The following is a 23,930-nucleotide window of genomic DNA, read 5'->3' on the forward strand; positions in this document are numbered from 1 at the left end:
ACACAAATTGTGCTGATGTGCTGTGCGTGAAGTGGATCCTCGGTGCCGCTTGTCATCACGCACTCATAGCGACGGTGCCCATCGGCAACGCCATAGCAACCGCCCGCGCCATGCAGGGTAAAAATAGCCTAGCTGAATTCCTCTACAGTTGAGACTCCATCACCGAGTGAGCCTCCCCTATTCTATAATAGAGCAGAGAGAGAATCCCTTCATATCTGGCTGAGGCTGCCCTATGATGGTCTAACTACCGCAGAGAGTACCTACCTCCATCACAGGATGTTGCTCGCAAGCAGTCTAAACCATCCATTACCGTTTGAGTATTCCGTAACGCTATAGAGAAGAGACTGTCCCCATACGTGTGCTTTCTATGTTATACAGTAGAAACTCCCTGTTTTTAATATATGAGAGATAGAGAGACTCAATCACCAAGCATGCCCACCCCCCTGCCATTATACAGCAGAAACTCTTTCCATCAAGGAAAGTGCTTTCCCCATTCTGGTCTAGAAGCATTGTAAAAAATAAAACAGGGTTAAAATGAATATAGCAGGGTAAACAGAGCAGAACAAAGAAGGAATACAGAAAATAAAGGTAAGGAAAACAGAACAACAAAAAAACGTACCTAGATTAAACAAAAAAATCTGATCCGGATCATATGGACCTTGGCATACAGAACGGGTCCTCTCTAAACTGAGCCTAAACCTGTATGTACCATTCCTGACACAATGAGGACTTGTGGTCCATTTATTAGTGAGTGGGTAGGATAGCCCGAGTGTCAACGTCTGAAAAGTAGCAGCAGGGAGCTTACAGTAGGGATGGGAAAAATGAGTCCGCCATAGCCATAGAAACGGGTCCATCGGCTCGCATCGTCAACATTTAAAACCTTCAGACAATAAACTGGATTAGAGGTTCTGCTCTATGGCTGCGTTGACACAGGCAGCCCAATTCTGATTTTTTTTAAATCACTAATTGGTCTTTTGACCAATCAGATCAGCTCTGATATGATGTGAAATAATCTGATGTGATTGGTCAAAAGACCAATTAGTGGAAAAAAAGATCAGAATTGGGTTGCCTGTGTAAACACAGCCATTGTGGCAGAGAATCCCTCATTAATCTAATGCAGTCAGAAACCACCAACGAGCATCAACACATTCACTGCTGGGAACTGCAACCAAATACACATTTACACACACTTTGCATATACACCATCTTTCTCTACCGCTATCAGATCAGAGTCTGCACCTCTCCCTGTTAATCACACTCAGAAAATAAGAGAGGGTGTGCCTGCTACAGTGCACACTGTGGTTAATGGCTTCTAATTAGTAGGCTGACATTTCCAAGAAAACAGAGAATACAGTGGATTTCTTGGTAAGTGAAGTTACTGACAAACAGCAGCAGGCTTGATTCTTCTGATGGTCATTGACCCATACTGTAGCTGGGCTTAGGCTAAAGCCTAGGTCTGGAGCTATTCCTCTATCCATGCTGCTGCCCAGTGCCCTGCCCACCCCAGCCAGTCTCTCCACCACTGGGCAGCTGAAGCCCCCCAGAGCTGGGCAGCCAGCTGTGTTACACCCAAGAACATGCATCCGCAGCCTCGGGCAGCACAAAAGGAGTCTTTGCTTGCATGTGTCCCACAGCCCACAGACAGGAATGTCTGAGAGTAGAGCAGCGGTTTCCACTAGCAGCGGGAGAAGGGAGAGGCTGGCAGGGGTCCCGCCACTGTCCCACAGGGGCCTGAACCATACCAAGGGCCCCGCACTGCAGCCAACTGGATCAGTGGGGTTTAAAAAAAAAGAAAGAAAGAGGGGGAATGAGCACTGCCAGGCCAGCACATGAGAGGAGGAAATTAAAAGATGCCATGCCAACTGCACACTGGTCGCCACCTACCCCCATATGCATCATGAGTGTTGGCCTACATGAGCGTTTTTCTCTGTATGTGAAAAAGTCCTGCAGACACGCCTGGTCCAAAGGTTGTCTTTATTGGCTGGGGTCAAACAGACTAACAAAAAAACATTTCCGATTTCACAGTCACCTGCTACACTAGTTTGACTCAACAGACAACAGAGTCAACAAACACCTCACCCACTGCACACACATATGGCAACAAAACCTCCGACACTGATTCTCAACACGGGGGCCCCACAGGGGTGCGTCCTCAGTCCCCTCCTGTACTCCCTGTGTACTTGGGCACGCCCCCATCCTCAAATCAAATTTTATTGGTCACATACACATATTTACCAGATGTTATTGCGGGTGTAGCTAAATGCTTATGTTCCTAGCTCCAACAGTGCAGTAGTATCTAACAATTCACTAATCTAAAAGTAAAATAATAGAATAAAGAAATATATAAATATTAGGACAAGCAATGTCAGAGTGGCATTGGCTAAAACACAGTAGAATAGAATACAGTATACATATGAGATGAGTAAAGCAGTATGTAAACTTTGTTAAAGTGACTAGTGTTCTATTATTAAAGTGACAACTGATTCCATGTCTATGTTTATAGAGCAGTAGCCTCTAAGGTGCAGGATTGAGTAGCTGGGTGGTGGCCGGCTAGTGATGTCTATTTAACAGTCTGATGGCCTTGAGATAGAAGCTGTTTTACAGTCTCTCGGCCCCAGCTTTGATGCACCTGTACCATCCTCGCCTTCTGGATGATAGCTGGGTGAACAGGCAGTGGCTCGGGTGGTTGACGTTCTTGATTATCTTTTTGGCCTTCCTGTGACATCGGGTGCTGTAGGTGTCCTGGAGGGCAGGCAGTGTGCCCCCAGTGATGCGTTGGGCAGACCGTACCACCCTTTGGTGAGCCCTGTGGTTGCAGGCTGTGCAGTTTCCGTACCCGGCGGTGATACAGCTTGACATGATGCTCTCAATTGTGCATCTGTAAAGGTTTCAGAGGGTCTTAGGGGCCAAGACAAATTTCTTCAGCCTCCTGAGGTTGAAGAGGCGAGTACAGGAGGGGGCTGAGCACACACCCTTGTGGGGCCCCTGTGTTGAGGATCACAAAGTGGAGGTGTTCTTTCCTACCTTCACCATCTGGGGGCGGCCCGTCAGGAAGTCCAGGACCCAGTTGCGCAGGGCGGAGTTCAGACCCAGGGCCCCGAGCTTAATGATGAGCTTGAAGGGTACTATGGTGTTGAATGAACAGCGTTCCTACATAGGTATTCCTCTTGTCCAGATGGGATAGGGCAGTGTGCATTGCGATGGTGATTGTATCGTCTGTGAATCTATTGAGTCGGTAAGGGAAATGAAGTGTGTCTAGTGTGTCAGGAAAGGTGGAGTTAAGATGATCTGTCATGAGGTTGGCCTTTTGGGGGAGGTTTATGACCCCAATAAATACCTTTCCCCTTTTCTCTCTCTCTACTCTATAGAGTTGACTCTTGTAAAGCCTTTGTAACAAAGAGAGTCTGGTAACATCAAAAGGTGGGAAATGGAACCATATTTCGGTAATTCAACCAGTTAAAAATATGCGTTGGAACTTAATGAATATGATCTCAGATCAGTTGTTGTCTGAGCCATTACTACTAATGACAGGATGACATAAACTATCTTGGAAAGTCGACACATTCTAGTTATCAGATTCACATGGAATTGTTGTACAATTTAAATGTTTAAATATGAAACTATTTGTGAAAAGATTAAATGTAATTTTAGCTTCTTAAATGAGAGAACGGTTTGTCATAGAGAAACTCTGCTCACTCAGAGGCCCTGCCCAAGTGAACAGACATTGGTTGTAAACTATGAAACACGCCCTTCTTTCACCACAATATAAACCCGTTGACGAAAATTCAACTTTCTGTTCCAAGGACGTGAGGACTTGCGGTCCTCACGTTGAAAGGACAAAGATCACCTACAGAACTAAGCCAACCTCAGCGTGAGCTCTGTTTGAACGACAAGAACCTAACGAAAATAGCATCGAATTTCAACGTGAAGATGACGATCAACACGCCGAAAGGATAAATTTCGACTATACCAGCCAGAATATAGCACGAGCTTAAAAGTATGGCAACCTGGTATGAACTTTGAACTCTGATTCACTCCAGAAGTGATACCTCCTAGCCGTTGAGTTAGCAGCAGCCGCTGTAAACGTGGGATGGGAAAGGACGGACGACGTATCCAGTCTAACACACACAACGATACTACAACGTTTCCAGTTTACCACCAGAGACATTCTTCAGAGGACAAGAGATCCATGCCGAATAACCCGGCCTATCTACGACCAATCTACCGAAGCGCAGCTCAGAGTAAATATTTATTGCATTTTCCTTTTTCAAATGGGCGGTTATTTAGAATGCATAAGATACTGTATTTACGATAGCATAGCTGCCTACGGCCCGATAGAGATCGATAGAGATATTTTTGTTCCTCATTCTTCCCACTCTTTCATTCAAAACCCAACCCCCTTTCTTTGTGTAACCAGCCGTCATATCTGTTCCGTCCGCTAGGGACGTTTTCCTTTATGACATAATTTGTAATCAATGTATGATCCATTCTGTGTAGATGTAATTATGTGTGATTAGTTAGCTATTTAGTAAATAAATAATTAAACCAAATTTTGTATTGCTTATTCAACTTGTTAGCCAGGGTTCGAATTTACAACTTTCAGATGGGACTGAATAAGGTGAGGATTAAATATTGACTGCTACTGATGTAAACGATTACTAGGTCTTTAAGAGTTTATTCGGATGATAACAGCTCTATAAACATTATTTTGTGGTGCCCCGACTTTCTAGTTAATTACATTTACCTGATTAGCTTAGTCAGGTAATATTAATTACAGAGAAATTATTTTATAGAATAGCATGGCATATCACTTCATCCGGCATAGCCAAAGACACAACAGATCCTTAACTAGCCTTTCAAAGCACTTCATAATGACAGAAGTGAGTGCTTCGTGGCGATAGTCATTTCGTTCAGTTGCCTTTGCTTTCTTCGGTACAGGAACAATTATGGACATCTTGAAGCAAGTGGGGACAGCAGACTGGGATAGGGAGAGATTGAATATGTCCGTAAACACTCCAGCCAGCTGGTCTGCACATGCTCCGAGGACGCGGCTTGGGATGCTGTCTGGGCCGGGTTAACATGCCTTGCGAGGGTTAACGCGCTTAAATGTCTTACTCACGTCGTCCACGGAGAATGAGAGCCCACAGTACTTGGGAGCGGGCCGCGTCGGTGGCACTGTGTGATCCTCAAAACGGGCGAAGGCGTTTAGCTTGTCTAGGAGCAAGACGTCGATGTCTGCAACGTGGCTGGTTTTCCCTTTGTAATCTTGTGATGGTCAGTAGACCCTGCCACATATGTCTCGTGTCTGAGCTGTTGAATTGGAACTCCACTGTGTCTCTGTACTGACGTTTTGCTTGTTTGATTGCCTTACGGAGGGAATAACTACACGGTTTGTATTTAACTATATTCTCAGTCACCTTGCCATGGTTAAATGCGGTAGTTCGCACTTTCAGTTTTGCGAGAATGCTGCCATCCATCCACGGTTTGGGTAGGTTTTAATAGACACCGTAGGAACAACATCCCTATACACTTCCTGATGAACTCAGTCACAGTGTCCGGGTAAACGTCAATGTTATTCTCTGAAGCTACCCGGAACATATCCCAGTCCGCATGATGAAAACAATCTTGAAGCATGTATTTCGATTGGTCAGACCAGACTTGAATAGTCCTTAGCACGGGTACTTCCTGTTCAAGTTTCTGCCTATAGGAAGGGAGAAGCAAAAGGAGTCGTGATCTGATTTGTCAAAGGGAGGGCCAAAGGGAGGGCCTTGTAGGAGTCTTGAAAAGGCGAGTAGTAGGGATCTAATGTTTTTCCTAAGCGAGTACTACAGTCAATGTGTTGATAGAACTTCAGTAGTGTTTTTCTCAAAATGTGCTTTGTTAAAATCCCCAGCACCAGTAAATGCGGCCTCAGGATGTAGTTTCCAGTTTGCATAAAGTCAAGTGTAGTTCCTTGAGGGCCGTCGTGGTATCAGCTTGAGGGTGAATATACATGGCTGTGACTATAACTGAAGAGTATTCTCTTGGAAGGTAATACGGTCGGCATTTGATTGTGAGGTATTCTAGGTCGGGTGAACAAAAGGACTTCAGTTTCTGTATGGTATCACAATCAAACCATGAGTAGTTAATCATGAAACATACACCACCGCCTTTCTTCCCAGAGAGTTCTTTATTCCTTTCTGCCTTGATGAACTGAGAACTCAGATGGCTGTATGGACGGGGACAGTATATCCCGAGAGAGCCATGATTCTGTATGTTACAGTCCCTGATGTCTCTCTGGAAGGAGATCCTCGACCTGAGCTTGTCTACTTTATTGTCCAGAGACTGAACATTAGCGAGTAATCTAATCGGAAGCGGTGGATGGTGTGCCCGCCTCCTGAGTCGGACTAGAAGTCCACCCCGAATACCCCTTCTCTGCCAGCGGCGTCTTGGAGCAGCCTCTGGGATAAGTTCAATTGCCCTGGGGGGTACGAACAAAGGATCCAATTCGGGAAAGTCGTATTCCTGGTCATCAACGGGATCACATTGGAGACAGTCAAAAACATTAAGTTCCTCAGCGTACACATCTCCGATAAGCTGAGATGGTCAAACCACACCAACACCTTGGTGAACTAGTCACGACAGAGTCTTCAACCTCAGGATGCTGAAGAAATGTAGACTGTCTCCGAGGGCACTCCGTGTTCTACAGGGGCACCATCGAGAGCATACTGTCGGGCTGCATCACAGCCTGGTACGGCAACTCCACAGCCAGGGACCGCAAAGCGCTACAGAGGGTGGTACGCTCTGCCAAACACTGTCTGCATATGACAATTAAACTTCTAATTTAATAGCATCACAGCCAATGGTGATGATTATCAGGGATGTCAATTGATCAAAGGCACAATTTTCTTCAGTTTTGAGCCTTTAATCCCAATACTTGTTGCAGAGTTTTCCCAAAAGGTTTGAATTTACCCTACAGATGACCAACTACAGCCCAGCAACAATGTATTCCTGCTGAGATCTACTCCATTAGGCCTAATGTTCATATCATCAAACTCAGTCATGGGGCTGAATGGAGGGAGGGTGGAAGGAGACATCAGTTCAGCGGTTGTCTGTCTGCTGTAGCCCAGACAGTGAGATCATTGGCTATAGGGGAAATTCCCACAGTTACAGACTGCTGAATGAGGAAGAGTGTGCTCTCTGGAGATGCAAGATACAGACAGACTGCTCTGGCAAAGTCATCAAGGAGCCCTCAGTATGTCCAAGCTTTCTAAGACTAGCCTACATCATATCAATACACAAACAACACAAACAAAAACAAGTACAAGTACAACAGTAGACAATGACATCAACATCAGAAACAGTATTCAATAGATCTTTTACCTATTTATCCCAAGATAGTCAGGCTATCATTATTTTGTGTATATATATACAGTATATCACAAAAGTGAGTACACCCCTCACATTTTTGTAAATATTTGAGTATATCTTTTCATGTGACAACACTGAAGAAATTACACCTTGCTACAATGTAAAGTAGTGAGTGTACAGCTTGTATAACAGTGTACATTTGCTGTCCCCTCAAAATAACTCAACACACAGCCATTAATGTCTAAACCGCTGGCAACAAAAGTGAGTACACCCCTAAGTGAAAATGTCCAAATTGGGCCCAATTAGCTATTTTCCCTCCCCGGTGTCATGTGACTCGTTAGTGTTACAAGGTCTCAGGTGTGAATGGGGAGCAGGTGTGTTAAATTTGGTGTCATCGCTCTCACACTCCCTCATACTGACTGGTCACTGGAAGTTCAACATGGCACCTCATGGCAAAGAACTCTCTGAGGATCTGAAAAAAAGAATTGTTGCTTTACATAAAGATGGCCTGGGCTATAAGAAGATTGCCAAGACCCTGAAACTGAGCTGCAGCACGGTGGCCAAGACCATACAGCGGTTTAACTGGACACGTTCCACTCAGAATAGGCCTCGCCATGGTCGACCAAAGAAGTTGAGTGCACGTGCTCAGCGTCATATCCAGAGGTTGTCTTTGGGAAATAGACGTATGAGTGCTGCCAGCATTGCTGCAGAGGTTGAAGGGGTGGGGGTCAGCCTGTCAGTGCTCAGACTATACGCCGTACACTGCATCAAATTGGTCTGCATGGCTGTCGTCCCAGAAGGAAGCATCTTCTAAAGATGATGCACAAGAAAGCCCGCAAACAGTTTGCTGAAGACAAGCAGACTAAGGACATGGATTACTGGAACCATGTCCTGTGGTCTGATGAGACCAAGATAAACTTATTTGGTTCAGATGGTGTCAAGCGTGTGTGGCGGCAACCAGGTGAGGAGTACAAAGACAAGTGTGTCTTGCCTACAGTCAAGCATGGTGGTGGGAGTGTCATGGTCTGGGGCTGCATGAGTGCTGCCGGCACTGGGGAGCTACAGTTCATTGAGGGAACCTTGAATGCCAACATGTACTGTGACATACAGAAGCAGAGCATGATCCCCTCCCTTCGGAGACTGGGCCGCAGGGCAGTATTCCATCATGATAACAACCCCAAACACACCTCCAAGACGACCACTGCCTTGCTAAAGAAGCTGAGGGTAAAGGTGATGGACTGGGCAAGCATGTCTCCAGACCTAAACCCTATTGAGCATCCTCAAACGGAAGGTGGAGGAGTGCAAGGTCTCTAACATCCACCAGCTCCGTGATGTCGTCATGGAGGAGTGGAAGAGGACTCCAGTGGCAACCTGTGAAGCTCTGGTGAACTCCATGCCCAAGAGGGTTAAGGCAGTGCTGGAAAATGATGGTGGCCACACAAAATATTGACACTTTGGGCCCAATTTGGACATTTTCACTTAGGGGTGTACTCACTTTTGTTGCCAGCGGTTTAGACATTAATGGCTGTGTGTTGAGTTATTTTGAGGGGACAGCAAATTTACACTGCTTTACAAGCTGTACACTCACTACTTTACATTGTAGCAAAGTGTCATTTCTTCAGTGTTGTCACATGGAAAGATATACTCAAATATTTACAAAAATGTGAGGGGTGTACTCACTTTTGTGATATACTGTGTGTATATATATATATATATATATATATTTTATTTTTATTTTTTATCAGGCCATGATCCCAAAACACTTACGCAACACCATTTTCACTTATTACCTGGACACATTCTACCAACGACTTTACTTCGGCAAACCCAAAGACCAGCATTGAGAAACCCATCCCCCAATAGGCTGCCACATAGCTAGATCATCAAATCTAAATTACAAATACACATAACCTAAATTCGTCACAGCGTTTATGCAGAAATTATTCAGACCGTCACACCAATGGTGCCAGTCTAAATGGAATCCTTGCATACAGACTGTACATTCCTCAAAATCCATGCTGCCTTTTTCCTCATCTCCTTACTTCCTTCACTTTAAGAGATGTCTTGTAAGGCAACTAACCCTCTGCAGACTGTGGTCTCAGCACATCCGCCTTGTTCAAAATGTCCACATGGAAAATAGAAAAACAAAGGCCAATGATAATCATACTCAAATTATATCAAGATTGCGCTGTGGTTTGGGATAGTCTACAATGTAGACTATCCCAAACCACAGCGCAATCTTGATATAATTTGGTACATGGTACATGGTAGGAATATGAAACAGTTGTTACCTAACATTCTTGTGACATGACCCTCCTGAAGCTTCTCAAATGTCCTTGTGACCAGCCAAAGAAACAAACAATGTATCGTGCCAGAATTCAGTCTTTAGCAGGCAGAGACCCAGAGGGAATTGGATACTAGCCTAATACAATCCACTATTTGGGAAAACAGCCTCAAAACACCCATCACATTCTTTCTTGCTCTTAAGTCCGCAGTTTTGGTTTATATTAATCCAATAAGCTGTTGGACCGAGGATGGTGTTATGGTGTAGATTTGGGTTTCATTGGGGTTGGCTGTGGTGGACTGTGTATGTTTTCAGAGGACAAGGTGGTGCCATGTGAGAGAAGCGCAGTGCTGATGGTTCTGTTCTAGAACCGTCAGCCCAGAGAGTCGTCCTGCCTGCTCTGCTACTCCCAGAGGTTTTGATTAGAGATGAATCACAACTAAAACATCTGGGTCATCCTGAAGCTCCCACAGTAGTCACACACCAGTCAGAAACACACACAATCAATTCCAGTGCTATAATAAATCAAGGAAATTAGGCTACATTCTGATGAAAGCAAACTAATCCCTGTTTCCATCCTCTTTGCACAAAGACAGAGCCAGTCTGACAGCCATTACCACTGTAGAGGAGGGCACCACTTGAGTGGAGATCACATTCTACACAGAATATCCACCGTCACCACTGACATTTATGTCTGACCTAGGTAGTGCTAGACTAAAGTTAACCTACCCTCAAACTTCTAGCAATATACAAGGAAAACATAAGAGAAAAAGACATTAAACCCGACAATTTGAAGATGAAGTCAATGCTATATAAGAGCAATGAACTTCAACACCAAAGGATTAAATGGATGTGTTGTGCGTTAAAACAAAAGGCCAAATTATCCTTTCCAATAAGATGCTCATTAAATAAAAAATGTAGCTAAAGGCTTGCTATTTCAGACGATGGTCAAAGACGTGACATATTGTGTTGTCGGTGACGAAAGCGTTGGTGCTCTGCTATAACAAAGGCTGTAATTTCAGGCAGCACCACAATAGCGTACAAATGCCAGAGACAAGCTTATGCTAGTAGAAAAAGCCATCTGCGTCCATTGCTTCCTGAACATCATGACACAGAGTGGTCAGTTCGCATCAAACGGTTGACAAGCATCCCAAGAAGAGAGGTGGTGTCCTACACTGAGTTAGACCTAGATACATTACTGGAAAAGACCACCTCTATACCTAAAAAGGGAACAGAAGTGTCAAGTAGGCTTATTGGAACGAGCTGGATTTGCATATCAGCCTCCATTCTACTGGAAGATCATAATGAAAATGAGTGTAAGTTCAGAGTAGCTACACAAGGGATGTGGGCTTACAGCCGTACTACCACATGCCTGTTTCTATCTCTCCTCACTCTGCCACCTTTAAAAAGGACATTCTGTTTGTGTGTTTCCTCATTAATTATTTCCAACAGAGAAGTCATCACACCCCCACATCATGGATCAATTCCCGAACTCCACAGCTTATTATGTACACATTTCACAAAGGTTTGGATCGATTGTTTAACACTGCAATTGATTTCAAGACAGTCAAAGGTATTTTGCAGTGAAGAACTAATAACACGCTCCAAGATCAAAAGCCCTAAGGACATAATACTATCAGGCTGTAATGTAACTGTAGTCGGTGGGCATACGATCTGAGCTGCCATGCCCTGCTGCAGTGAATCAGCTGTCAGGTTCAGCTTAGAGATCCCTAGGCTGTTGTGTTGTGCTTCTTTAAAAGCAAAAGACTGGCAATCAACTAGCCAGCTAATTCACCCCACCTTCAAATCAATGGGACTTGCAACAGAGAGCATCCTGACTGGTTGCATCACTGCCTACTACGGCAACTGCTCGGCCTCCGACCGCAAGGCACTACAGAGGGTAGTGCGTACGGCCCAGTACATCACTGGGGCAAAGCTGCCTGCCATCCAGGACCTCTACACCAGGCGGTGTCAGAGGAAGGCCCTAACAATTGTCAAAGACCCCAGCCACCTCAGTCATAGACTGTTCTCTCTACTACCGCATGGCAAGTGGTACCGGAATGCCAAATCTAGGACCAAAAGGCTTCTCAACAGCTTTTACCCCCAAACCATAAGACTCCTGAACAGGTAATCAAATGGCTACCCGGACTATTTGCATTGTGTGCCCCCCCCCAAACCCCTCTTTTACGCTGCTGCTACTCTCTGTTTATCATATATGCATAGTCACTTTAACAATACATTCATGTACATACTACCTCAATTAGCCCGACCAACAAGTGCCCCCGCACATTAGCTAACTGGGCTATCTGCATTGTGTCCCGCCCCCCACCAACCCCTCTTTCACACTACTGCTACTCTCTGTTTATCATATATGCAGTCACTTTAACCATTTCTACATGTACATACTACCTCAATCAGCCCGACTAACCAGTGCCTGTATATAGCCTCGCTACTGTTATAGCCTCACTACTGTTATTTTTCACTGTCTTTTTACTGTTGTTTTTATTTTTTACTTACCTATTGTTCACCTAATACCTTTTTTTTTATTGCACTGTTGGTTAGAGCCTTTAAGTCAGCATTTCACTGTAAGGTCTACACCTGCTATATTCGGCACACGTGACAAATAAACTTTGATTTTATTTTATCTTGGCATCAAATGAACAACACCATACGTCACTCCATCTGAGGGCAGCTAATATTGTATGCCGGAGTCTAGGTGTCAAAATGCACCTCGCCTCAAACATATTTCCTTACTGTGCCGTTTCTAAGAATACAAGGTTTAGGCTAAGAAATAAACAGTGTACTATTTGGGGAGTGACTGACACACCTAACTTGGCCACAGTCAAACCAAAAGTCACTGTGCAGTTTCTAGAATTCAGACAACAGGCTACTGTGCAGCAGGTTATGGCTTCCTGCCCAATATTGTGTGAGAGCTGTGACGTGGCACCCAATGATGGTTTGAGGGAAGAGAGCTGCCAAGGGCCATAAAGGCCATACTCTGTGCAGTACTCAAGGACAACTTCTCCACAAACTCCCTAAACACAAACAACACTAAGGTCACTCAGACAAGTCACACAGACGCAGCACTAAAGATATCACAAGATGCAGGGCAAACTAGGTATCTCTAGTACTGTCAACAAAACAGATACAGCTCAGAGTGGATAACTATTAAGAATGATAAGAACGTGTATGCTCTGATGAAGGTCTTGCGACTGAAAGCTTAGCCTAATTAAATGAAATTTGTGCATTGATCCTGAGTGTGCGGAATCTTTATTCCATTACAGAATAGGAATTACTAACCATGGCCTGCCCTCAACTTGTTCAACCATAGAGCCACTGAACAACTTGTTATTTCATTTGCATGGTTAAATGGATGTTTCAGCATTGGTTACACGCTGCATCCGTCAGTGTAGATATTGGATCGGCATAAGTCAGAGGGCAACTTATCAATAACAGATGACGTATCCATCCTGGACTAGGCAAACATTGGCCATTGTTAGATGATACTGGGCAATTACACAGTAACTGAGTGCAGATGCAAAGTTTATTAACAATGACTGCACAAACAGTGCATCACTCTGTTACTAAAATTGTGTATAGAGTTGTATGGTTTGTTTAACTTTGCAATCATTGGTTTTTGTTTAACATACATTTTAAAGTGAAAAATCTGAGTCTTGTGTCACCGTTACCTACCATGGAATTGCTTGTTTTACAGCTGATTAAGAAACATATCGGTATGTTTTCAAGGCTATCCAACACTACTGAGCATCACAGGAGCCAGTGAACCCAAATTGCATTTGTCAGGCATTCCGTGCATAAATAAACAACATTTGTAGCCTACATCAAGGCAGTAAAATAATAGAATGAAGATGGTCAGATAGTTCTAGTAACCCAATCAGTTGAGTAACCTAAAGCCATTTAGACTTTTACCAGTGGAATACATTGTGGCCGAGTCAAAAGCCATATACACTGAACAAAAATATAAACTCAACGCGTAGTGTTGGTTTCATGAGCTGAATTATTTATTTTTTAATACCAGAAATGTTCCAAATTTCTCTCAAAATCTCCACCAATTTGAGCATTGCTACTTTGCCAAGATAATCCATCCACCTAACAGGTGTGGTATATCAAGAAGCTGATTAACCAGCATGATCATTACACAAGTGCACCTTGTGCTGGGGACCATAAAAGGCAACTCTAAAATATGCAGTGGTGTCAAACAACACAATGCCACAGATGTCTCAAGTTGAGGGAGCGTGCAATTGGCATGCTTGACTGCAGGAATGTCCACCAGAGCTGTTGCCAGAGAATTGAGAGTTAATTTCTCTACCATACGCTGAGGAGTATTTCTGTCTGTAATAAAGCCATTTTGTGGGGGGAAACTAATTCTGATTTGCTGGGCCTGGCTCCTATGCCCACCCATGGTTGCACCACTGCCCACCCATGGCTGCACCCCTGCCCAGTCATGTGAAATCCATAGATTGGGGCCTGATGATTTTATTTCAATTGACTGATTTCATTTTATGATGTGTAACTCAGTAACATATTTGAAATTGTTGCATGTTGCATTTATATTTGTGTTCAGTATATATGCTCAAAATGTTGCTTACAAGATCCACTGTATCTGCTTACAACTATAAGTGTTCTGCATTTTTTTACCCGTAGCCTACATTTTGTGTATTTTTCTCAAATGTTCCAAACTGCAGCTATTTAGTTGTTACTGGCGCACAATGCTCTCCCTCATTCTATGAGCCAAAATCCGAGGTTCGAATTGTAACTGTAGCTCATTCTTGATTACAGTGTCCATTATGCCCATTGGCAGCATATCTGATCACTGACAAACCCATTCAAGCTCATGCTAAATGTTCATCCCCGTTATAGCCAACGGATTTCCTCTGCATAATATTGATTTTAATTTCTCACTGGATCAACCCGCTCGCTACGTTTACAGGTTGCGTCCGCGGAACCTAAGTGAAAATGTTCTGGGTAACTTGGATTTGTTTCACACGGGAGAGCCCAAATCCATGAGAAAGCATCCGATTGCACAGTAAAAACGTAACAATCGCATCCACAGCTACTGGCCACTTCGCTGCACAACCGCAGCGTTCAACCCCAAAATGAACATCGCTAGAAATTACTGTGAAACAGACGCAACTGTGCTGTCATTCCAAACGCGCACCCGAAACCAACTGCGCGTTTCATCACTCCAAAACAGGGGTCACTGCGAGCAACCAGGTTAAATATAGAAACAAAGTTAACACATTATGCGACAGATATATCAACAATATTACAGAAAATTGTAAACATACGAAACCCGGGGAATATTTAAACCTCAAAAACATCTGCGGCGTTCTGCTGCTCACTCTCCGGTATTTGTAGCCTAGATTATGAATGTGGGTCACCAGGCCTTCTGAATCAAGCAAACATAGCAGCAACAAAAAGACATCTCCGTTTACTCCTCTTCAATATGACTGCGTCCGCACTATGACAGGCGCGTTTCCAAATTATTGTGGATTTTGTCGGTAAAAATGTAATTCTTACCTTCTCTGTTCATCGGGATTTTCCTGCTCCTTGTTTTTCTGCGCTGGGTTGAACTGGAGTTGGATAAACAGCAGGGCCTACCGCGGTCTCCTGACGCGCATGCGCATTTTTACTGAGCATTCAATTTGGCACAATAAACTCATCAATATCCTACAAATATTGTAAGACGTTTGAGTGAATTATGTTTCGCTTAGATAATAACACAAAGCATATAGCCTAGCACAACAACCATAACCATAATAGTTTTGTTGTTGAATTATTATATTTTTGGAAAGAAGTAGCCTATACATTTTCGAGGCACTTCAAAAAAGTGTTCTGCGTATAGGCATATATACGGAATTATTCACTTTAAAGTCAACATGGATAAATGGCTAATTTAGTATTTTATAGGAATATTAAATACAAAACCAGATGTTTTATATGAATCATATATATTCAATGATGTATTATGTTTCATAGTTTATTAGTGGTTCATTATCTGTAAACTAAAAGGGTTACCATCACACAGCCAAACACATTTTTGTTTCTTCCATGCAATATTGTAAAGTACTGTTATTTTTTATATTCTTGTCATATTTCCTTTAATTTTATTATAGTTGTTGTGTATCTAGAACGAGTCTATTGCTGTGTTTATGTACTATCCGTGATATTGGAAGTTCCTAGTTCCTACTCGTAAGTTCACTTGAAAGACCCTTCAAGTCTGAATAAGTTAACAAGTGGGGAACAAAAGATGATAACAAATCCGTTTTAAACAACTACAGATATTAAGAAAGCTATATAAGTTAATTATAAGCAACGTTAGCTAGCCTATCAACCTTATCAAGATAGCTAAAGTCTTATTATAGGTTGAAGAATTGTTCCGACCAAAAGTACATGAATGAAACGAAGTCGTATTTCCGACATCACAGGTAGGAAATAGGAAGCTCCGACAAGCATATGAACGCAGCGCATAGCCTATCATTTGTTGCTAGTGAACACTTTTTCTCATAATAGCCTACGCTACAAACATTTTCTTCATGTAGGCCTATGTATACTGAACATAAATATAAACACAACATGTAAAGTGTTGGTCCCATGTTTCATGAGCTGAAATAAAAGATTACAGACATTTTCCACACACACAAAAAGCTTATTTCTCTAAGATGTTTGTTTGTTTGTTTACATCCCTGTTAGTGAGCATTTCTTCTTTTGCAATATAATCCATCCATCTGACAGGTGTGGCATATCAAGAAGCTGATTAAGCAGCATGATCATTACACAGGTGCACCTTGTGCTGGGAGCAATAAAAGGCAACTCTAAAATGTGCAGTTTTGTCACACAACACAATGCCACAGATGTCTCAAGTTTTGATGGAGCATACAATTGGCATGCTGACTGCAGGAATGTCCAATATAGCTGTTGCCAGAGAATTGAATGTCAATTTCTCTACTATAAACCGCCTCCAACGTAATTTTAGATAATTTGGCTGTACATCCAACCAGCCTCACAACCGCAGACCACATGTACCCACGCCAGCCAAGGAACTCCACATCCAGCTTCTTCACCTGCTGGATCATCTGAGTAAAATCTTTGGAATTGTTGCATTTTGCATTTATATTTTTGTTCATTAATAGAAATGTGCTTTTAGTTGTATATATACTTATCATAAAACAGAATGACAGCAAACACAATCCTTATTTTGCTATTAGATGGTGTAAACAACATGTTGGCTACTATGTTTGTTTCATGTGAATCTTTTTAAGAATGGTCAGGTTTTTGGCTACGCACTCTGAATTCCTGTTATACAAATGTTCCAGATCTTTGGCCTTCATGAGCGCTCACTGCGTTGGCAGAGTGCCAATTAGGTCAAACTCACGAGTCAACCAACCTTTACTGTGCGCGCGGGAAAATAGGTGCTTAGCAGCTGATGTGTCGTATCATTGGATTGTGCGTTTTCACAACAGGATTTACGTCAAACAGAACGTCCCTTTAAAAGTTGGGCACGAGCTTTAAATATTTTTGGTTATTTTATAGCTCAATGGTTCCTACAGTTAAAATTGAAAGCAATTTAAGAAAAGCTCCTGCATTTTAGGACTAAGTGGGAGCTTGCGTCACTATTTCAACTATCCGTTTCTTAGATTCTGAACAAATAAGAGTGGAACAAGGAGAGATATACTGTATAATCGAAATGGACCAGGACTATTGTTCAACTCAACTGTAAACCCACACAATCCACAGAAATAACAAAGCCAGTAAGACAATATTAGCCAAATACAGAACTTCATATTTATTTTGGGTCTTCAGACATGACCTGACCTGGTTGTTTGAAACTTTTTATTTTAGCAATTGTTATCACCATATCATAGCCTACTCTGAAATGTATACCATTGATAAGGGTATAAAGTACAGCAAGAACATGAAATCTGGCACAGTACTTGAACTATAGTCTTTATTGTGTTATCACTATTGACCTCACATTCCATTAATGATAGCTCTCTGGGGCATAGTTCAGTGCAAAGTCAGTTTGCAGGTTTGCAAGCTGACAAATAAACTGTATTTAGGCTACTGTTTTACTAAAGGTTTTGCAGCATGCTGGATGTGGGAGATGTACTGTATAGGCCTACATAGTCATTGTAAATAAGAATGTGTTCTTAACTGACTTGCCTAGTTAAATAAATAAAAAATAAAAAGAATAATAAACATAGTAATAATAGTGTAGGACTACTGGACCTAACTACCATCATGACACAAAGTTCTGTCTGCTTTAGGATATTCTGTGGCCCCTGCTAAAATGTGCTGTTTCCCTGAAGGAATTGAGAAAAAAACAAACAAGCACTCAGAACCTGACCCAATAGCTGAGAACAAACAAACACTTTATTTTGTATGATTTTCAACACTATGATAATAATCTTAAACAAATGTACACAACTTCTAAATGAGGGAACATTTTGATGTTTCTTTCGTTGTAGAACCGTATTAATCTGAAACTACTAGCGGCATAATTGCAATGAGAAATGTCTGCTAAGTGAGTTGATGTAGCCCATAATATTTTGCTGCAGTTCTATGCTTTCCAAGGGCGGCTTTAGCTGATGGAAATTATATCCATTTAAGAAACTGTGTTTAAGTACATACATTTGCAACTAGTGAAGTTTTATTTGTTGCAGCATGTGGATATCTACTGTTCAGAGGAAGAACTGCACCTTGGCTTGGAGCAGCTATCTTCTATTTCTTTTATCCCCTCCACAAAACAAAGGATTTGTCAAATCAGTTTGATCAACGAAAGAGACCAGCCTATCTCCCTTTAGGGTCAAAGTTTTCAACAGTCTTAATGGAAATGTACCATTTCCTTGGGATGGGCTTGGTGCTGAAGAGAGGACTATGTTTTCTGAGTTCTTTTGACAACCACCAGATAGCGCCATTATCAAATATTTTTTCAACACAAACATTCGTTTTTTTCAATCATTTTGGTAAATTTTTCAGATGTAAGTGGTATATTTTCAAAGCTCTAAGTACAAAACTCTAAATGTATAACACTTGTAATGCCTCTTCTCTTATGTTCAGAACCTTTGATTGAGCATTTATTGGGATTTCAAACATCTTTCACCCAAGTCATTAATGCAAAATCAGTTTTGCTGATACATTTTTGTCACCAATTCATCAGATAAGGAATGATAGGCTCACCATGTAGTCATTTTAACTACCATTTAATCTAATAGCTAAAAATACAAGGTAGACATTTCAAAACGGTTATTTTTAAAGTGATGAATAGAAATAGATGGTAAATATAATTTTCAATGGCAGGTTGTGAGCATGTTGTAAATATGTCTTACAGTGTCATTATCCTTATATAGTACATACAGTTGAAGTCGGAAGTTTACATACACCTTAGCCAAATACATTTAAACTCAGTTTTTCACAATTCCTGACATTTAATCCTGTCTTAGGTCAGTTAGGGTCACCACTTTATATTAAGAATGTGAAATGTCAGAATAATAGTAGAGATAATTATTTATTTCAGCTTTTATTTCTTTCATCACATTCCCAATGGGTCAGATGTTTACATACACTCAATTAGTATTTGGTAGCATTGCCTTTAAATTGTTTAACTTGGGTCAAACGTTTTGGGTTGCCTTCCACAAGCTTACCACAATAAATTGGGTGAATTTTGGCCCATTCCTCCTGACAGAGCTGCAGTAACTGAGTCAGCTTTGTAGGCCTCCTTGCTCGCACACGCTTTTTCAGTTCTGCCCACAAATTTTCTATAGGATTGAGGTCAGGGCTTTGTGATGGCCACTCCAATACCTTGACTTTGTTGTCCTTAAGCCATTTGCCACAACTTTGGAAGTATGCTTGGGGTCATTGTCCATTTGGAAGACCCATTTGTGACCAAGCTTTAACTTCCTGACTAATGTCTTGAGATGTTGCTTCAATATATCCACATAATTTTCCTCCCTCACGATGCCATCTATTTTGTGAAGTGCACCAGTCCCTCCTGCAGCAAAGCACCCCAACAACATGATGCTGCCACCCCCGTGCTTCACGGTTGGGATGGTGTTCTTCAGCTTGCAAGCCTCCCCCTTTTTCCTCCAAACATAACGATGGTCATTATGGCCAAACAGTTCTATTTTTGTTTCATCAGACCAGAGGACATTTCTCAAAAAAGTACGATCTTTGTCCCCATGTGCAGTTACAAACCGTAGTCTGGCTTTTTTATGGTGGTTTTGGAGCAGTGGCTTCTTCCTTGCTGAGCGGCATTTCAGGTTATGTCGATATCGGACTCGTTTTACTGTGGATATAGATACTTTTGTACCTGTTTTCTCTAGCATCTTCACAAGGTCCTTTGCTGTTGTTCTGGGATTGATTTGCACTTTTCGCACCAAAATACGTTCATCTCTAGGAGACAGAACGTGTCTCCTTCCTGAGCAGTATGACAGCTGCGTGATCCCATGGTGTTTATAATTGCGTACTATTGTTTGTACAGATGAACGTGGTACCTTCAGGCATTTGGAAATTGCTCCCAAGGATGTACCAGACTTGTGGAGGTCTACAATTATTTTCTGAGGTCTTGGCTGATTTCTTTCAATTTTCCCATGATGTCACGCAAAGAGGCACTGAGTTTGAAGGTAGACCTTGAAATACATCCAAAGGTACACTTCCAATTGACTCAAATGATGTCAATTAGCCTATCAGAAGCTTCTAAGGCCATGACGTAATTTTCTGAAATTTTCCAAGCTGTTTAAAGGCACAGTCAACTTAGTGTATGTAAATTTCTGACCCACTGGAATTGTCTGTAAACAATTGTTGGAAAAATGTCCTAACCTACTTGCCAAAACTAGTTTGGTAACAAGAAATTTGTGGAGTGGTTGAAAAATGAGTTTTCGACCTAAGTGTATGTAAACTTCCGACTTCAACTGTACGTTAGATAAATCATCAGAAATAAAGGTATTGTAAAGCAGTTGGCTACGTATCACGGTGTTGTATGCCATTTCTGCCCCATGCAACATTATACAAGATCACCTTTTCTACGTGACTTGTAATCTGATACAGTATCGCCTGTCTCTCTGCTTGAAATTCATCAGCTTAGAGTGTATCAATGAAATTCAGATGAGTGGAATATATTGTTACTGTATATACATCCTAGGTATTTCAGCAGTGCATTGAACAGAACAATATAATTCCAAATGGTAGCACATTGTGACTATTTTCACTTTGTCCTATTGAAGCCGCCTGACTGATGGAGAATGATGATTTAATATTTATAGCCATATCTATATGTGATTTGTTTTTTAAAATGTTTGTCAAATTGATACATTTATGAGGTGAACATATACATTTACAGTGTTCAGCAATCAGCTGTTATCAAACTATATTTGTTACAGTTTTTATTAAATCACATTGGTGCAATTTTCACAAGTATGTGGTACATTTTTACAACTCTTAGTACACATTTCCAAACAGATAATCAAAAAGGCAGTTGTTTCAAAACTGTAAGCTCATTTTCAATTGACTAAAAGTACAACACAAAAAATCATACAGTCACTTTTTCACCAAACTTAATCAGTGTTTCATCTAGAAATACATGTTTCACATTGCAACACATGTTCATATAAAGTAATTTCCTTTCACAATACAATGCACACATTACTTTTGATATGATTATCTTCTCAATTAAATTTTTTTTTTTTTTTACTATTACAAAGTCCTTAATTGATGATCACTAAAGGAGGAAGTACCAGTGACTCGCTCAATACGGAAATGGTCAGACAATGCTACAGGACTTTTTTGCTAGCACAGACTGGAATATGTTTCGGGATTCATCCAATGGCATTAAGGAGTATACCCCCTCAGTGTCAGGCTTCATCAATAAGTGCATTGACGACGTCATCCCCCCAGTGACCGTACGTACAGTACATATCCCAACCAGAAGCCATGGATTCCAGGCAACATCCGCACCGAGTTAAAAGCCTAGAGCTGCCGCTTTCAAGAAGTGACACTAATCCAGACGCTTATAAGAAATCCTGCTATGCCCTCAGACGAACCATCAAACAGGCAAAGCGTCAATACAGAATTAAGACTGAATCCTACTACACTGGCTCTGACACTCATCGGATGTGGCAGGGCTTGCAAACTATTACGGACTACAAAAGGAAAAGCAGCCGCAAGCTGCCCAGTGATGCAAGCCTACCAGACGAGCTAAATGCCTTTTGTGCTCGCTTCGAGGCAAGCAACACTGAAGCATGCATGAGAGCACCAGCTATTCCGGACGATTGTGTGATCACGCTCTCCATAGCCGATGTGAGCAAGACCTTTAAACAGGTCAACATTCACAAAGCCGCGTGGCCAGACGGATTACCAGGACGTGTACTCAGAGCATGCGCAGACCAACTGGAAAGTGTCTTCACTGACATTTTCAACCTCTCCCTGACATAGTCTGTAATACCTACATGTTTCAAGCAGACCACCATAGTCCCTGTGCCTAAGAAAGCGAAGGTAACCTGCCTAAATGACTACCGCCCCTTAGCACTCACGTCGGTAGCCATGAAGTGGCCAAGCATGATTCCAACACCATCATTACGTTTGCGGAGGACACCTCAGTGGTACGCCTGATCACCGACAACGATGACACAGCCTATAGGGAGGAGGTCAGAGACCTGGCAGTGTGGTGCCAGGACAACAACCTCTCCCTCAACGTGAGCAAGACTAAGGAGATGATCGTGGACTACAGGGAAAGGGAGGGCCGAACATGCCCCCATTCACATCGATCACCAACAAACTATCATGGTCCAAGTCAGGAGACTTGGCATGGGTGCCCCAGATCCTCAATAAGTTCTACAGCTGCACCATCGAGAGCATCCTGACTGGTTGCATCAGCGCCTGGTATGGGAACTGCTCGGCATCCGACCGTAAGGCGCTACAGAGGGTAGGTCTTGGTCCAAAAGGCTCCTTAACAGCTTCTATCCCCAAGCCATAAAATTGCTGAACAATTAATCAAATGGCCACCAGGACTATTTGCATTGACACCCCCCCCCCCCCTTCGTTTTTACACTGCTGCTACTCGATGTTTACTATCTATGCAGAGTCACTTTACTCCTACCTACATGTACAAATTACCTCGACTAACCTTTACCCCCGCACATTGACTCGGTACCTCGATACAGATGTGTGTCAGTCTTCTGTTTTATCTGGTGCAATATTATGTCTAGCTGGCAGGTATTGTATTTTACCAGACCTTCTCTCACCCTTTGACAGAGCATTCTGGCTGGTGACAGAACATAGGCTTTCCGCTTGGCTGAGTTCTCACACTCAGAGAGTTGTCTTGGGGATGCTTGTCGTTCACAATTAGTAAGTCATCAGAATGAGTTTAGTTCTTCACCTGAATGTAATAGTTGGTAGCTGAAACAATTTGAACTGTTGGTAATATATAACCATACATGCCATTTAGCAGAAGCTTTTATCCAGAGCAATTTACAGTCATGAGTGCATACATTTTACATATGTGTGGCCAGGGGAATCAAACCCATAATCCTGGCATTGCAAATTCCAATGCTCTACCAACTGAGCAATACAGAACCATACAGGACTATGGGTGGGAGGCTGAAGGAGTTGGGGGTGTGAAACGACAAGCCACCCCCAAGACAACTCTCAGTGTGAGAACTCAGCCAAGTGCAAAGCATGTGTTCTGTCACCAGCCAGAATGCTCTGTCAAAGGATGAGAAGGGCTGGTAAAATACAATTTATTTAACTAGGCAAGTCCGTTAAGAACAAATTCTTATTTACGATGACGGCCTACACAATACCTGCCAGCTGGACATAATATTGCACCAGATAAAACAGAAGACGTATACACATCTGTATCATGATGCAGGATCAATTACAGTTTTTTTCAATCACTTCAGTGCAATTTTCAGAAGTAATGTATGTGGCACAAAAAACAAAACAGATAATCAAAATGGCTCATGTTTCAAAACTCTACAACCAAATTCTCAAAATCACTTGTTCACTGCACCAAATCACTCTTTCAATTTGTATAGATATTCAATCTGCTTTTTAAAATGCAATATTCACTTTTGAAATGATTTACTTGTAATGTGTTAACAATACAATTAAAGATGCACTATGCAGATATCGCTCCGCCATTTCATAGTTGCTCAAATTCGAATAGTTTGTCTAATTTCAGTTTGTGACAAAACAAGCAAGTATAGTGTAGAGAATCATTGTACCATCTAAACCACCATAAAATATATTTTACAAAACAAAAAATATTGTATTTTCAGCT

General features: G+C 42.1%; 1 protein-coding gene across 6 annotated transcripts in view; it reads right to left on the reverse strand.

Moving 5' to 3' along the window:
- The window catches only part of LOC139541315 (circadian locomoter output cycles protein kaput-like), a 44,228-nt gene extending 28,948 nt beyond the window's left edge, over window positions 1–15,280 (reverse strand). For 5 of the 6 annotated variants that reach the window (XM_071345831.1, XM_071345832.1, XM_071345829.1 and 2 more), the window contains exon 1: window positions 15,176–15,280. The gene's annotated coding sequence lies outside the window, so the exon portion shown is untranslated. The remainder of the gene's footprint in view (window positions 1–15,175) is intronic. The other variant, XM_071345828.1, reaches the window with a different exon arrangement.
- Between the last annotated feature and the right edge of the window lie 8,650 nt (window positions 15,281–23,930).

The sequence above is a fragment of the Salvelinus alpinus genome, chromosome 16, assembly GCF_045679555.1.
Source record: "Salvelinus alpinus chromosome 16, SLU_Salpinus.1, whole genome shotgun sequence".
In the NCBI taxonomy this organism is placed as follows: Eukaryota; Metazoa; Chordata; class Actinopteri; order Salmoniformes; family Salmonidae; genus Salvelinus; species Salvelinus alpinus.